The following is a 16,806-nucleotide window of genomic DNA, read 5'->3' as shown; positions in this document are numbered from 1 at the left end:
CCACGCCACCTAATCCTTCGTCTTTCTGCCGCATTAATACGTATGTCAGCGCGATCTGCTGACGCAGCTGTGTCTATATACCCTCTTAGTTGTTTATATACTCTCTGTAGTGTGTCACCTCTGTGTGTATACAATGAGTGGGGTTACTGTGTGTGTATACAGTGTATGGAGAGGGGTGACTGTCATTAACAAAACAAAAAACGTTGTGAGGGCTTAACAGGACTTCCGCCCTCACCTGTTGTCACATCCGGGTCCTTCAGGCTTAGGGGATATAGATAGAGTCTAGAGTCTAGACTGTAACATGAGGACAGTTACACAGTACGCGCAGGCGCAATAGGGCCGCTGATATGGACACGCGCGGCGCATGCTCACACTAACCCCTCCCCTCCTTTCCCCAGAACTGGCAGTGCGCGTACGGCGGCGGCGAGACAATGAGAGCGTTGTCTCGGTGTGAGGAGGGGGCGGGGTTCTGCGCATGCGCCGTGCAGGTAGCGCGGCTGCTGATTGTGTCTGGGAGCTAGGCGCATGCGCAGCGCGTGCAGCGGAGAGTCTTTGTGTGATGGTGAGTACCGGAGACTCCGGTCATAGCGGCTTCCCGCCCCCTCCCTTATCCCCCCTCACCCCGTACCCGCATCCCAGTGTCTCATTGTGTGTGTTTGTATATAACGGTCTGGGTGGAGGTTGTGTGTGTGTGTATAACGGTCTGGGTGGAGGCTGTGTGTGTATAACGGTCTGGGTGGAGGCTGTGTGTGTGTGTATAACGGTCTGGGTGGAGGCTGTGTGTGTGTGTGTATAACGGTCTGGGTGGAGGCTGTGTGTGTATAACGGTCTGGGTGGAGGCTGTGTGTTTGTGTATAACGGTCTGGGTGGAGGCTGTGTGTATAACGGTCTGGGTGGAGGCTGTGTGTGTGTGTATAACGGTCTGGGTGGAGGCTGAGTGTGTGTGTATAACGGTCTGGGTGGAGGCTGTGTGTGTGTGTGTATAACGGTCTGGGTGGAGGCTGAGTGTGTGTGTATAACGGTCTGGGTGGAGGCTGTGTGTGTGTGTGTATAACGGTCTGGGTGGAGGCTGTGTGTGTATAACGGTCTGGGTGGAGGCTGTGTGTGTGTGTATAACGGTCTGGGTGGAGGCTGTGTGTATAACGGTCTGGGTGGAGGCTGTGTGTGTGTGTATAACGGTCTGGGTGGAGGCTGAGTGTGTGTGTATAACGGTCTGGGTGGAGGCTGAGTGTGTGTGTATAACGGTCTGGGTGGAGGATGTGTGTGTGTATAACGGTCTGGGTGGAGGCTGTGTGTGTGTGTATAACGGTCTGGGTGGAGGCTGTGTGTGTGTGTATAACGGTCTGGGTGGAGGATGTGTGTGTGTATAACGGTCTGGGTGGAGGATGTGTGTGTGTATAACGGTCTCGGTGGAGGCTGTGTGTGTGTGTATAACGGTCTGGGTGGAGGCTGTGTGTGTGTTTAACGGTCTGGGTGGAGGCTGTGTGTGTGTGTATAACGGTCTGGGTGGAGGCTGTGTGTGTGTGTATAACGGTCTGGGTGGAGGCTGTGTGTGTGTATAACGGTCTGGGTGGAGGTTGTGTGTGTATAACTGTCTGGGTGGAGGCTGTGTGTGTGTGTGTATAACGGTCTGGGTGGAGGCTGTGTGTGTGTATAACGGTCTGGGTGGTGGCTATGTGTGTGTATAACGGTCTGGGTGGAGGTTGTGTGTGTATAACGGTCTGGGTGGAGGCTGTGTGTGTGTGTATAACGGTCTGGGTGGAGGTTGTGTGTGTATAACTGTCTGGGTGGAGGCTGTGTGTGTGTGTATAACGGTCTGGGTGGAGGCTGTGTGTGTGTGTATAACGGTCTGGGTGGAGGTTGTGTGTGTATAACGGTCTGGGTGGAGGCTGTGTGTGTGTATAACGGTCTGGGTGGAGGCTGTGTGTGTGTATAACGGTCTGGGTGGAGGCTGTGTGTGTGTATAACGGTCTGGGTGGAGGCTGTGTGTGTATAACGGTCTGGGTGGAGGCTGTGTGTGTATATAACGGTCTGGGTGGAGGCTGTGTGTGTATATAACGGTCTGGGTGGAGGCTGTGTGTGTGTAACGGTCTGGGTGGAGGCTGTGTGTGTGTAACGGTCTGGGTGGAGGTTGTGTGTGTGTATATAACGGTCTGGGTGGAGGCTGTGTGTGTGTATAACGGTCTGGGTGGAGGCTGTGTGTGTGTATAACGGTCTGGGTGGAGGCTGTGTGTGTGTGTATAACGGTCTGGGTGGAGGCTGTGTGTGTGTATAACGGTCTGGGTGGAGGCTGTGTGTGTGTATAACGGTCTGGGTGGAGGCTGTGTGTGTGTGTATAACGGTCTGGATGGAGGCTGTGTGTGTGTATAACGGTCTGGGTGGAGGCTGTGTGTGTGTATAACGGTCTGGGTGGAGGCTGTGTGTGTGTATAACGGTCTGGGCGGAGGCTGTGTGTGTGTATAACGGTCTGGGTGGAGGCTGTGTGTGTATAACGGTCTGGGTGGAGGCTGTGTGTGTGTATATAACGGTCTGGGTGGAGGCTGTGTGTGTGTATATAACGGTCTGGGTGGAGGCTGTGTGTGTATATAACGGTCTGGGTGGAGGCTGTGTGTGTGTATATAACGGTCTGGGTGGAGGCAGTGTGTGTGTGTATGTAACGGTCTGGGTGGAGGCTGTGTGTGTATAGCGGTCTGGGTGGAGGCTGTGTGTATATAACGGTCTGGGTGGAGGCTGTGTGTATATAACGGTCTGGGTGGAGGTTGTGTGTGTATAACGGTCTGGGTGGAGGCTGTGTGTGTATAACGGTCTGGGTGGAGGCTGTGTGTGTGTGTATAACGGTCTGGGTGGAGGCTGTGTGTGTGTGTATAACGGTCTGGGTGGAGGCTGTGTGTGTGTGTGTATAACGGTCTGGGTGGAGGTTGTGTGTGTATAACTGTCTGGGTGGAGGCTGTGTGTGTGTGTGTGTATAACGGTCTGGGTGGAGGCTGTGTGTGTGTATAACGGTCTGGGTGGTGGCTGTGTGTGTGTATAACGGTCTGGGTGGAGGTTGTGTGTGTGTGTGTATATAACGGTCTGGGTGGAGGTTGTGTGTGTGTGTATATAACGGTCTGGGTGGAGGCTGTGTGTGTGTATATAACGGTCTGGGTGGAGGCTGTGTGTGTATATAACGGTCTGGGTGGAGGCTGTGTGTGTGTATAACGGTCTGGGTGGAGGCTGTGTGTGTGTATAACGGTCTGGGTGGAGGCTGTGTGTGTGTATAACGGTCTGGATGGAGGCTGTGTGTGTGTATAACGGTCTGGGTGGAGGCTGTGTGTGTGTATAACGGTCTGGGTGGAGGCTGTGTGTGTATAACGGTCTGGGTGGAGGCTGTGTGTGTGTATAACGGTCTGGGTGGAGGCTGTGTGTGTGTATAACGGTCTGGGTGGAGGCTGTGTGTGTATAACGGTCTGGGTGGAGGCTGTGTGTGTATAACGGTCTGGGTGGAGGCTGTGTGTGTGTATATAACGGTCTGGGTGGAGGTTGTGTGTGTGTGTGTGTATAACGGTCTGGGTGGATGCTGTGTGTATATAACGGTCTGGGTGGAGGCTATGTGTATATAACGGTCTGGGTGGAGGTTGTGTGTGTATAACTGTCTGGGTGGAGGCTGTGTGTGTATAACTGTCTGGGTGGAGGCTGTGTGTGTGTGTGTATAACGGTCTGGGTGGAGGCTGTGTGTGTATAACGGTCTGGGTGGAGGCTGTGTGTGTATATAACGGTGTGGGTGGAGGCTGTGTGTGTATATAACGGTGTGGGTGGAGGCTTTGTGTGTATATAACGGTCTGGGTGGAGGCTGTGTGTGTGTATAACGGTCTGGGTGGAGGCTGTGTGTGTGTATATAACGGTCTGGGTGGAGGCTGTATGTGTGTGTATAACGGTCTGGGTGGAGGTTGTGTGTGTGCGTGTGTGTATAACTGTCTGGGTGGAGGCTGTGTGTGTGTAACGGACTGGGTGGAGGCTGTGTGTGTGTAACGGTCTGAGTGGAGGTTGTGTGTGTGTATATAACGGTCTGGGTGGAGGCTGTGTGTGTGTGTATAACGGTCTGGGTGGAGGCTGTGTGTGTGTGTATAACGGTCTGGGTGGAGGCTGTGTGTGTGTGTATAACGGTCTGGGTGGAGGCCGTGTGTGTGTATAACGGTCTGGGTGGAGGCTGTGTGTGTGTATAACGGTCTGGGTGGAGGCTGTGTGTGTATAACGGTCTGGGTGGAGGCTGTGTGTGTGTATAACGGTCTGGGTGGAGGCTGTGTGTGTGTATAACGGTCTGGATGGAGGCTATGTGTGTGTGTGTGTGTGTGTGTATAACGGTCTGGGTGGAGGCTGGGTGTGTGTATAACGGTCTGGGTGGAGGCTGTGTGTGTATAACGGTCTGGGTGGAGGCTGTGTGTGTGTGTATAACGGTCTGGGTGGAGGCTGTGTGTGTGTGTATAACGGTCTGGTTGGAGGCTGTGTGTGTGTGTAACGGTCTGGGTGGAGGCTGTGTGTGTGTGTATAACGGTCTGGGTGGAGGCTGTGTGTGTGTGTGTATAACGGTCTGGGTGGAGGCTGTGTGTGTGTGTGTATAACGGTCTGGGTGGAGGCTGTGTGTGTGTGTATAACGGTCTGGGTGGAGGCTGTGTGTGTGTGTGTATAACGGTCTGGGTGGAGGCTGTGTGTGTGTGTGTATAACGGTCTGGGTGGAGGCTGTGTGTGTGTATAACGGTCTGGGTGGAGGCTGTGTGTGTATAACGGTCTGGGTGGAGGCTGTGTGTGTATAACGGTCTGGGTGGAGGCTGTGTGTGTGTATAACGGTCTGGGTGGAGGCTGTGTGTGTGTATAACGGTCTGGGTGGAGGCTGTGTGTGTGTGTATAACGGTCTGGGTGGAGGCTGTGTGTGTGTGTGTGTGTATAACGGTCTGGGTGGAGGCTGTGTGTGTGTATAACGGTCTGGGTGGAGGCTGTGTGTGTGTATAACGGTCTGGGTGGAGGCTGTGTGTGTGTGTATAACGGTCTGGGTGGAGGCTGTGTGTATAACGGTCTGGGTGGAGGCTATGTGTGTGTGTATAACGGTCTGGGTGGAGGCTGTGTGTGTGTGTATAACGGTCTGGGTGGAGGCTGTGTGTGTGTGTGTATAACGGTCTGGGTGGAGGCTGTGTGTGTGTGTATAACGGTCTGGGTGGAGGCTGTGTGTGTATAACGGTCTGGGTGGAGGCTGTGTGTGTATAACGGTCTGGGTGGAGGCTGTGTGTATATAACGGTCTGGGTGGAGGTTGTGTGTGTATAACGGTCTGGGTGGAGGTTGTGTGTGTATAACTGGGTGGAGGCTGTGTGTGTGTGTGTATAACGGTCTGGGTGGAGTCTGTGTGTGTGTATAACGGTCTGGGTGGAGGCTGTGTGTGTATAACGGTCTGGGTGGAGGTTGTGTGTGTGCGTGTGTGTATAACGGTCTGGGTGGAGGCTGTGTGTGTGTATAACGGTCTGGGTGGAGGCTATGTGTGTGTGTATATAACGGTCTGGGTGGAGGCTGTGTGTGTGTATAGAACGGTCTGGATGGAGGCTGTGTGTGTGTAACGGTCTGGGTGGAGGTTGTGTGTGTGTGTGTATATAACGGTCTGGGTGGAGGCTGTGTGTGTATAACGGTCTGGGTGGAGGCTGTGTGTGTATATAACGGTCTGGGTGGAGGCTGTGTGTGTGTATAACGGTCTGGGTGGAGGCTGTGTGTGTGTATAACGGTCTGGATGGAGGCTGTGTGTGTGTGTGTATAACGGTCTGGGTGGAGGCTGTGTGTATGTATAACGGTCTGGGTGGAGGCTGTGTGTGTGTATAACGGTCTGGGTGGAGGCTGTGTGTGTATAACGGTCTGGGTGGAGGCTGTGTGTATATAACGGTCTGGGTGGAGGCTGTGTGTGTGTATATAACGGTCTCGGTGGAGGCTGTGTGTGTGTGTATATAACGGTCTGGGTGGAGGCTGTGTGTGTGTATATAACGGTCTGGGTGGAGGCTGTGTGTGTGTATATAAAGGTCTGGGTGGAGGCTGTGTGTGTGTGTGTATGTAACGGTCTGGGTGGAGGCTGTGTGTGTGTGTGTGTATGTAACGGTCTGGGTGGAGGCTGTGTGTGTGTGTATGTAACGGTCTGGGTGGAGGCTGTGTGTGTGTATAACGGTCTGGGTGGAGGTTGTGTGTGTGTGTATAACGGTCTGGGTGGAGGTTTTGTGTGTATAACGGTCTGGGTGGAGGCTGTGTGTGTGTATAACGGTCTGGGTAGAGGCTGTGTGTGTATAACGGTCTGGGTGGAGGCTGTGTGTGTGTGTACATAACGGTCTGGGTGGAGTCTGTGTGTATGTGTATATAACGGTCTGGGTGGAGGCTGTGTGTGTGTAACGGTCTGGGTGGAGGCTGTGTGTGTGTGTAACGGTCTGGGTGGTGGTTGTGTGTGTGTATATAACGGTCTGGGTGGAGGCTGTGTGTGTGTGTATAACGGTCTGGGTGGAGGCTGTGTGTGTATATAACGGTCTGGGTGGAGGCTGTGTGTGTGTATAACGGTCTGGGTGAAGGCTGTGTGTGTGTATAACGGTCTGGGTGGAGGCTGTGTGTGTGTATAACGGTCTGGATGGAGGCTGTGTGTGTGTGTATATAACGGTCTGGGTGGAGGCTGTGTGTGTATATAACGGTCTGGGTGGAGGCTGTGTGTGTGTATAACGGTCTGGGTGGAGGCTGTGTGTGTGTATAACGGTCTGGGTGGAGGCTGTGTGTGTGTATAACGGTCTGGGTGGAGGCTGTGTGTGTGTATATAACGGTCTGGGTGGAGGCTGTGTGTGTGTGTATATAACGGTCTGGGTGGAGGCTGTGTGTGTGTGTATATAACGGTCTGGGTGGAGGCTGTGTGTGTGTATATAACGGTCTGGATGGAGGCTGTGTGTGTGTGTATGTAACGGTCTGGGTGGAGGCTGTGTGTGTATATAACGGTCTGGGTGGAGGCTGTGTGTGTGTGTGTATAACGGTCTGGGTGGAGGCTGTGTGTATATAACGGTCTAGGTGGAGGCTGTGTGTGTATATAACGGTCTGGGTGGAGGCTGTGTGTGTGTATATAACGGTCTGGATGGAGGCTGTGTGTGTGTATGTAACGGTCTGGATGGAGGCTGTGTGTGTGTATATAACGGTCTGGGTGGAGGCTGTGTGTATATAACGGTCTTGGTGGAGGTTGTGTGTGTGTGTGTGTTATATAACGGTCTAGGTGGGGGCTGTGTGTGTGTATAATGGTCTGGGTGGAGGCTGTGTGTATATATAACGGTCTGGGTGGAGGCTGTGTGTGTGTATAACGGTCTGGGTGGAGGCTGTGTGTGTATATAACGGTCTGGGTGGAGGCTGTGTGTGTGTAACGGTCTGGGTGGAGGCTGTGTGTGTATTTGACGGTCTGGGTGGAGGCTGTGTGTGTATATGACGGTCTGGGTGGAGGCTGTGTGTGTGTATAACGGTCTGGGTGGAGGCTGTGTGTATATAACGGTCTGGGTGGAGGCTGTGTGTGTATATAACGGTCTGGGTGGAGGCTGTGTGTGTGTATAACGGTCTGGGTGGAGGTTGTGTATAGCGGTCTGGGTGGAGGCTGTGTGTGTGTATAACGGTCTGGGTGGAGGCTGTGTGTGTATAACGTCTGGGTGGAGGCTGTGTGTGTGTATAACGGTCTGGGTGGAGGCTGTGTGTGTATAACGGTCTGGGTGGAGGCTGTGTGTATATAACGGTCTGGGTGGAGGCTGTGTGTATATAACGGTCTGGGTGGAGGCTGTGTGTGTGTATATAACGGTCTGGGTGGAGGCTGTGTGTGTGTATATAACGGTCTGGGTGGAGGCTGTGTGTGTGTGTATGTAACGGTCTGGGTGGAGGCTGTGTGTGTGTGTGTATGTAACGGTCTGGGTGGAGGCTGTGTGTGTGTATAACGGTCTGGGTGGAGGTTGTGTGTGTGTGTATAACGGTCTGGGTGGAGGTTGTGTGTGTATAACGGTCTGGGTGGAGGTTGTGTGTGTGCGTGTGTGTATAACGGTCTGGGTAGAGGCTGTGTGTGTGTGTGTATAACGGTCTGGGTGGAGGCTGTGTGTGTGTGTGTGTGTGTGTATATAACGGTCTGGGTGGAGGCTGTGTGTATGTGTATATAACGGTCTGGGTGGAGGCTGTGTGTGTGTAACGGTCTGGGTGGAGGCTGTGTGTGTGTATAACGGTCTGGGTGGAGGCTGTGTGTGTATAACGGTCTGGGTGGAGGCTGTGTGTGTATAACGGTCTTGGTGGAGGCTGTGTGTGTGTATATAACGGTCTGGGTGGAGGTTGTGTGTGTGTGTGTATAACGGTCTGGGTGGATGCTGTGTGTATATAACGGTCTGGGTGGAGGCTATGTGTATATAACGGTCTTGGTGGAGGTTGTGTGTGTATAACTGTCTGGGTGGAGGCTGTGTGTGTATAACTGTCTGGGTGGAGGCTGTGTGTATAACGGTCCTGGTGGAGGCTGTGTGTGTGTGTGTATAACGGTCTGGGTGGAGGCTGTGTGTGTATATAACGGTGTGGGTGGAGGCTGTGTGTGTATATAACGGTGTGGGTGGAGGCTTTGTGTGTGTATATAACGGTCTGGGTGGAGGCTGTGTGTGTGTGTGTGTATAACGGTCTGGGTGGAGGCTGTGTGTGTGTATATAACGGTCTGGGTGGAGGCTGTGTGTGTGTGTATAACGGTCTGGGTGGAGGCTGTGCGTGTGTGTATAACGGTCTGGGTGGAGGCTGTGTGTGTGTGTGTGTATAACGGTCTGGGTGGAGGTTGTGTGTGTGTGTATAACGGTCTGGGTGGAGGCTGTGTGTGTGTGTATAACGGTCTGGGTGGAGGCTGTGTGTGTGTGTGTATAACGGTCTGGGTGGAGGCCGTGTGTGTGTATAACGGTCTGGGTGGAGGCTGTGTGTGTGTATAACGGTCTGGGTGGAGGCTGTGTGTGTGTGTATAACGGTCTGGGTGGAGGCTGTGTGTGTATAACGGTCTGGGTGGAGGCTGTGTGTGTATAACGGTCTGGGTGGAGGCTGTGTGTGTGTGTATAACGGTCTGGGTGGAGGCCGTGTGTGTGTATAACGGTCTGGGTGGAGGCTGTGTGTGTGTGTATAACGGTCTGGGTGGAGGCCGTGTTTGTGTATAACGGTCTGGGTGGAGGCTGTGTGTGTGTATAACGGTCTGGGTGGAGGCTGTGTGTGTGTATAACGGTCTGGGTGGAGGCTGTGTGTGTGTATAACGGTCTGGATGGAGGCTATGTGTGTGTGTGTATAACGGTCTAGGTGGAGGCTGGGTGTGTGTATAACGGTCTGGGTGGAGGCTGTGTGTGTATAACGGTCTGGGTGGAGGCTGTGTGTATAACGGTCTGGTTGGAGGCTGTGTGTGTGTGTGTGTAACGGTCTGGGTGGAGGCTGTGTGTGTGTGTATAACGGTCTGGGTGGAGGCTGTGTGTGTGTATAACGGTCTGGGTGGAGGCTGTGTGTGTGTGTATAACGGTCTGGGTGGAGGCTGTGTGTGTGTATAACGGTCTGGGTGGAGGCTGTGTGTGTGTGTGTATAACGGTCTGGGTGGAGGCTGTGTGTGTGTGTGTATAACGGTCTGGGTGGAGGCTGTGTGTGTGTGTGTATAACGGTCTGGGTGGAGGCTGTGTGTGTGTGTGTGTATAACGGTCTGGGTGGAGGCTGTGTGTGTGTGTGTGTATAACGGTCTGGGTGGAGGCTGTGTGTGTGTGTGTATAACGGTCTGGGTGGAGGCTGTGTGTGTGTATAACGGTCTGGGTGGAGGCTGTGTGTGTGTATAACGGTCTGGGTGGAGGCTGTGTGTGTTTATAACGGTCTGGGTGGAGGCTGTGTGTGTGTGTGTGTGTGTGTGTGTGTGTGTGTATAACGGTCTGGGTGGAGGCTGTGTGTGTATAACGGTCTGGGTGGAGGCTGTGTGTGTATAACGGTCTGGGTGGAGGCTGTGTGTATATAACGGTCTGGGTGGAGGCTGTGTGTGTATAACGGTCTGGGTGGAGGCTGTGTGTATATAACGGTCTGGGTGGAGGCTGTGTGTATATAACTGTCTCGGTGGAGGTTGTGTGTGTGTGTATAACGGTCTGGGTGGAGGCTGTGTGTGTATAACGGTCTGGGTGGAGGCTGTGTGTGTATAACGGTCTGGGTGGAGGTTGTGTGTGTATAACGGTCTGGGTGGAGGCTGTGTGTGTGTATATAACGGTCTTGGTGGAGGCTGTGTGTATAACGGTCTGGGTGGAGGTTGTGTGTGTATAACGGTCTGGGTGGAGGTTGTGTGTGTATAACTGTCTGGGTGGAGGCTGTGTGTGTGTGTGTGTATAACGGTCTGGGTGGAGGCTGTGTGTGTGTATAACGGTCTGGGTGGAGGCTGTGTGTGTATAACGGTCTGGGTGGAGGTTGTGTGTGTGCGTGTGTGTATAACGGTCTGGGTGGAGGCTGTGTGTGTGTATAACGGTCTGGGTGGAGGCTGTGTGTGTGTATAACGGTCTGGGAGGAGGCTGTGTGTGTGTGTATATAACGGTCTGGGTGGAGGCTGTGTGTGTATAGAACGGTCTGGATGGAGGCTGTGTGTGTGTAACGGTCTGGGTGGAGGTTGTGTGTGTGTGTATATAACGGTCTGGGTGGAGGCTGTGTGTGTATAACGGTCTGGGTGGAGGCTGTGTGTGTATATAACGGTCTGGGTGGAGGCTGTGTGTGTGTATAACGGTCTGGGTGGAGGCTGTGTGTGTGTATAACGGTCTGGGTGGAGGCTGTGTGTGTGTGTATAACGGTCTGGATGGAGGCTGTGTGTGTGTATAACGGTCTGGGTGGAGGCTGTGTGTATGTATAACGGTCTGGGTGGAGGCTGTGTGTGTGTATAACGTCTGGGTGGAGGCTGTGTGTGTGTATAACGGTCTGGGTGGAGGCTGTGTGTGTATAACGGTCTGGGTGGAGGCTGTGTGTATATAACGGTCTGGGTGGAGGCTGTGTGTGTGTATATAACGGTCTGGGTGGAGGCTGTGTGTGTGTATATAACGGTCTGGGTGGAGGCTGTGTGTGTGTATATAACGGTCTGGGTGGAGGCTGTGTGTGTGTATATAACGGTCTGGGTGGAGGCTGTGTGTGTATAACGGTCTGGGTGGAGGCTGTGTGTATATAACGGTCTGGGTGGAGGCTGTGTGTGTGTATATAACGGTCTGGGTGGAGGCTGTGTGTGTGTGTATGTAACGGTCTGGGTGGAGGCTGTGTGTGTGTGTATGTAACGGTCTGGGTGGAGGCTGTGTGTGTGTGTATGTAACGGTCTGGGTGGAGGCTGTGTGTGTGTGTATGTAACGGTCTGGGTGGAGGCTGTGTGTGTGTATAACGGTCTGGGTGGAGGTTGTGTGTGTGTGTGTATAACGGTCTGGGTGGAGGTTGTGTGTGTATAACGGTCTGGGTGGAGGCTGTGTGTGTGTATAACGGTCTGGGTAGAGGCTGTGTGTGTATAACGGTCTGGGTGGAGGCTGTGTGTGTGTGTATATAACGGTCTGGGTGGAGGCTGTGTGTATGTGTATATAACGGTCTGGGTGGAGGCTGTGTGTGTATATAACGGTCTGGATGGAGGCTGTGTGTGTGTATATAACGGTCTGGGTGGAGGCTGTGTGTATATAACGGTCTTGGTGGAGGTTGTGTGTGTTATATAACGGTCTGGGTGGAGGGTGTGTGTGTATATAATGGTCTAGGTGGGGGCTGTGTGTGTGTATAACGGTCTGGGTGGAGGCTGTGTGTGTATAACGGTCTGGGTGGAGGCTGTGTGTGTATAACGGTCTGGGTGGAGGCTGTGTGTGTATAACGGTCTGGGTGGAGGCTGTGTGTGTGTATAACGGTCTTGGTGGAGGCTGTGTGTGTATATAACGGTCTGGGTGGAGGCTGTGTGTGTGTAACGGTCTGGGTGGAGGCTGTGTGTGTATTTAACGGTCTGGGTGGAGGCTGTGTGTGTATATGACGGTCTGGGTGGAGGCTGTGTGTGTGTATAACGGTCTGGGTGGAGGCTGTGTGTGTATATAACAGTCTGGGTGGAGGCTGTGTGTGTGTATAACGGTCTGGGTGGAGGTTGTGTGTGTGTGTGTAGCGGTCTGGGTGGAGGCTGTGTGTGTATAACGTCTGGGTGGAGGCTGTGTGTGTGTATAACGGTCTGGGTGGAGGCTGTGTGTGTGTATAACGGTCTGGGTGGAGGCTGTGTGTATATAACGGTCTGGGTGGAGGCTGTGTGTGTGTATATAACGGTCTGGGTGGAGGCTGTGTGTGTGTGTATATAACGGTCTGGGTGGAGGCTGTGTGTGTATGTAACGGTCTGGGTGGAGGCTGTGTGTGTGTGTATGTAACGGTCTGGGTGGAGGTTGTGTGTGTATAACGGTCTGGGTGGAGGTTGTGTGTGTGCGTGTGTGTATAACGGTCTGGGTGGAGGCTGTGTGTGTGTATAACGGTCTGGGTAGAGGCTGTGTAAGTGTGTGTGTATAACGGTCTGGGTGGAGGCTGTGTGTGTGTGTATATAACGGTCTGGGTGGAGGCTGTGTGTGTGTGTGTATAACGGTCTGGGTGGAGGCTGTGTGTGTGTATAACGGTCTGGATGGAGGCTGTGTGTGTATATAACGGTCTGGGTGGAGGCTGTGTGTGTGTATAACGGTCTGGGTGGAGGCTGTGTGTGTGTGTAAAACGGTCTGGGTGGAGGCTGTGTGTGTGTATAACGGACTGGGTGGAGGCTGTGTGTGTGTATATAACGGTCTGGATGGAGGCTGTGTGTGTGTGTATGTAACGGTCTGGGTGGAGGCTGTGTGTGTGTATATAACGGTCTGGATGGAGGCTGTGTGTGTATGTAACGGTCTGGGTGGAGGCTGTGTGTGTATATAACGGTCTGGATGGAGGCTGTGTGTGTGTGTAACGGTCTGGGTGGAGGCTGTGTGTGTGTGTATAACGGTCAGGGTGGAGGCTGTGTGTATATAACGGTCTGGGTGGAGGCTGTGTGTATATAACGGTCTGGGTGGAGGCTGTGTGTGTATAACGGTCTGGGTGGAGGTTGTGTGTGTATAACGGTCTGGGTGGAGGCTGTGTGTGTGTATATAACGGTCTGGGTGGAGGCTGTGTGTGTGTATATAACGGTCTGGATGGAGGCTGTGTGTGTGTGTATATAACGGTCTGGGTGGAGGCTGTGTGTGTATATAACGGTCTGGATGGAGGCTGTGTGTGTGTGTGTAACGGTCTGGGTGGAGGCTGTGTGTGTGTGTATAACGGTCTGGGTGGAGGCTGTGTGTGTGTGTGTGTATAACGGTCTGGGTGGAGGTTGTGTGTGTGTGTATAACGGTCTGGGTGGAGGCTGTGTGTGTGTGTATATAACGGTCTGGGTGGAGGCTGTGTGTGTGTGTGTATAACGGTCTGGGTGGAGGCTGTGTGTGTGTATAACGGTCTGGATGGAGGCTGTGTGTGTATATAACGGTCTGGGTGGAGGCTGTGTGTGTGTATAACGGTCTGGGTGGAGGCTGTGTGTGTGTGTAAAACGGTCTGGGTGGAGGCTGTGTGTGTGTATAACGGTCTGGGTGGAGGCTGTGTGTGTGTATATAACGGTCTGGATGGAGGCTGTGTGTGTGTGTATGTAACGGTCTGGGTGGAGGCTGTGTGTGTGTATATAACGGTCTGGATGGAGGCTGTGTGTGTATGTAACGGTCTGGGTGGAGGCTGTGTGTGTATATAACGGTCTGGATGGAGGCTGTGTGTGTGTGTAACGGTCTGGGTGGAGGCTGTGTGTGTATAACGGTCAGGGTGGAGGCTGTGTGTATATAACGGTCTGGGTGGAGGCTGTGTGTGTATAACGGTCTGGGTGGAGGTTGTGTGTGTATAACGGTCTGGGTGGAGGCTGTGTGTGTGTATATAACGGTCTGGGTGGAGGCTGTGTGTGTGTATATAACGGTCTGGATGGAGGCTGTGTGTGTGTGTATATAACGGTCTGGGTGGAGGCTGTGTGTGTATATAACGGTCTGGATGGAGGCTGTGTGTGTGTGTATAACGGTCTGGGTGGAGGCTGTGCGTGTGTGTATAACGGTCTGGGTGGAGGCTGTGTGTGTGTGTGTGTATAACGGTCTGGGTGGAGGTTGTGTGTGTGTGTATAACGGTCTGGGTGGAGGCTGTGTGTGTGTGTATAACGGTCTGGGTGGAGGCTGTGTGTGTGTGTGTATAACGGTCTGGGTGGAGGCCGTGTGTGTGTATAACGGTCTGGGTGGAGGCTGTGTGTGTGTATAACGGTCTGGGTGGAGGCTGTGTGTGTGTGTATAACGGTCTGGGTGGAGGCTGTGTGTGTATAACGGTCTGGGTGGAGGCTGTGTGTGTGTGTATAACGGTCTGGGTGGAGGCCGTGTGTGTGTATAACGGTCTGGGTGGAGGCTGTGTGTGTGTGTATAACGGTCTGGGTGGAGGCCGTGTTTGTGTATAACGGTCTGGGTGGAGGCTGTGTGTGTGTATAACGGTCTGGGTGGAGGCTGTGTGTGTGTATAACGGTCTGGGTGGAGGCTGTGTGTGTGTATAACGGTCTGGATGGAGGCTATGTGTGTGTGTGTATAACGGTCTAGGTGGAGGCTGGGTGTGTGTATAACGGTCTGGGTGGAGGCTGTGTGTGTATAACGGTCTGGGTGGAGGCTGTGTGTATAACGGTCTGGTTGGAGGCTGTGTGTGTGTGTGTGTAACGGTCTGGGTGGAGGCTGTGTGTGTGTGTATAACGGTCTGGGTGGAGGCTGTGTGTGTGTATAACGGTCTGGGTGGAGGCTGTGTGTGTGTGTATAACGGTCTGGGTGGAGGCTGTGTGTGTGTATAACGGTCTGGGTGGAGGCTGTGTGTGTGTGTGTATAACGGTCTGGGTGGAGGCTGTGTGTGTGTGTGTATAACGGTCTGGGTGGAGGCTGTGTGTGTGTGTGTATAACGGTCTGGGTGGAGGCTGTGTGTGTGTGTGTATAACGGTCTGGGTGGAGGCTGTGTGTGTGTGTGTGTATAACGGTCTGGGTGGAGGCTGTGTGTGTGTGTGTATAACGGTCTGGGTGGAGGCTGTGTGTGTGTGTATAACGGTCTGGGTGGAGGCTGTGTGTGTGTATAACGGTCTGGGTGGAGGCTGTGTGTGTGTGTTTATAACGGTCTGGGTGGAGGCTGTGTGTGTGTGTATAACGGTCTGGGTGGAGGCTGTGTGTGTATAACGGTCTGGGTGGAGGCTGTGTGTGTATAACGGTCTGGGTGGAGGCTGTGTGTATATAACGGTCTGGGTGGAGGCTGTGTGTGTATAACGGTCTGGGTGGAGGCTGTGTGTGTATAACGGTCTGGGTGGAGGCTGTGTGTATATAACTGTCTCGGTGGAGGTTGTGTGTGTGTGTATAACGGTCTGGGTGGAGGCTGTGTGTGTATAACGGTCTGGGTGGAGGCTGTGTGTGTATAACGGTCTGGGTGGAGGTTGTGTGTGTATAACGGTCTGGGTGGAGGCTGTGTGTGTGTATATAACGGTCTTGGTGGAGGCTGTGTGTATAACGGTCTGGGTGGAGGTTGTGTGTGTATAACGGTCTGGGTGGAGGTTGTGTGTGTATAACTGTCTGGGTGGAGGCTGTGTGTGTGTGTGTGTATAACGGTCTGGGTGGAGGCTGTGTGTGTGTATAACGGTCTGGGTGGAGGCTGTGTGTGTATAACGGTCTGGGTGGAGGTTGTGTGTGTGCGTGTGTGTATAACGGTCTGGGTGGAGGCTGTGTGTGTGTATAACGGTCTGGGTGGAGGCTGTGTGTGTGTATAACGGTCTGGGAGGAGGCTGTGTGTGTGTGTATATAACGGTCTGGGTGGAGGCTGTGTGTGTATAGAACGGTCTGGATGGAGGCTGTGTGTGTGTAACGGTCTGGGTGGAGGTTGTGTGTGTGTGTATATAACGGTCTGGGTGGAGGCTGTGTGTGTATAACGGTCTGGGTGGAGGCTGTGTGTGTATATAACGGTCTGGGTGGAGGCTGTGTGTGTGTATAACGGTCTGGGTGGAGGCTGTGTGTGTGTATAACGGTCTGGGTGGAGGCTGTGTGTGTGTGTATAACGGTCTGGATGGAGGCTGTGTGTGTGTGTGTGTATAACGGTCTGGGTGGAGGCTGTGTGTATGTATAACGGTCTGGGTGGAGGCTGTGTGTGTGTATAACGTCTGGGTGGAGGCTGTGTGTGTGTATAACGGTCTGGGTGGAGGCTGTGTGTGTATAACGGTCTGGGTGGAGGCTGTGTGTATATAACGGTCTGGGTGGAGGCTGTGTGTGTGTATATAACGGTCTGGGTGGAGGCTGTGTGTGTGTGTGTGTGTGTATATAACGGTCTGGGTGGAGGCTGTGTGTGTGTATATAACGGTCTGGGTGGAGGCTGTGTGTGTGTATATAACGGTCTGGGTGGAGGCTGTGTGTGTATAACGGTCTGGGTGGAGGCTGTGTGTGTATAACGGTCTGGGTGGAGGTTGTGTGTGTATAACGGTCTGGGTGGAGGCTGTGTGTGTGTATATAACGGTCTGGGTGGAGGCTGTGTGTGTGTATATAACGGTCTGGATGGAGGCTGTGTGTGTGTGTATATAACGGTCTGGGTGGAGGCTGTGTGTGTATATAACGGTCTGGATGGAGGCTGTGTGTGTGTGTATAACGGTCTGGGTGGAGGCTGTGCGTGTGTGTATAACGGTCTGGGTGGAGGCTGTGTGTGTGTGTGTGTATAACGGTCTGGGTGGAGGTTGTGTGTGTGTGTATAACGGTCTGGGTGGAGGCTGT

General features: G+C 53.3%; 1 protein-coding gene across 3 annotated transcripts in view; it reads left to right on the top strand.

Moving 5' to 3' along the window:
• The first annotated feature begins 376 nt into the window (after positions 1-376).
• LOC134908814 (putative nuclease HARBI1) overlaps positions 377-16,806 on the top strand; it is a 105,195-nt gene continuing 88,765 nt past the window's right edge. For all 3 annotated transcript variants that reach the window (XM_063914942.1, XM_063914944.1, XM_063914943.1), the window contains exon 1: positions 377-562. The gene's annotated coding sequence lies outside the window, so the exon portion shown is untranslated. The remainder of the gene's footprint in view (positions 563-16,806) is intronic.

Source organism: Pseudophryne corroboree, chromosome 4 (genome assembly GCF_028390025.1).
Source record: "Pseudophryne corroboree isolate aPseCor3 chromosome 4, aPseCor3.hap2, whole genome shotgun sequence".
Lineage (NCBI taxonomy): Eukaryota > Metazoa > Chordata > Amphibia > Anura > Myobatrachidae > Pseudophryne > Pseudophryne corroboree.
The sequence above is the reverse complement of the archived record's forward strand: the minus strand, read 5'-3'. Positions and strand labels throughout refer to the sequence as shown.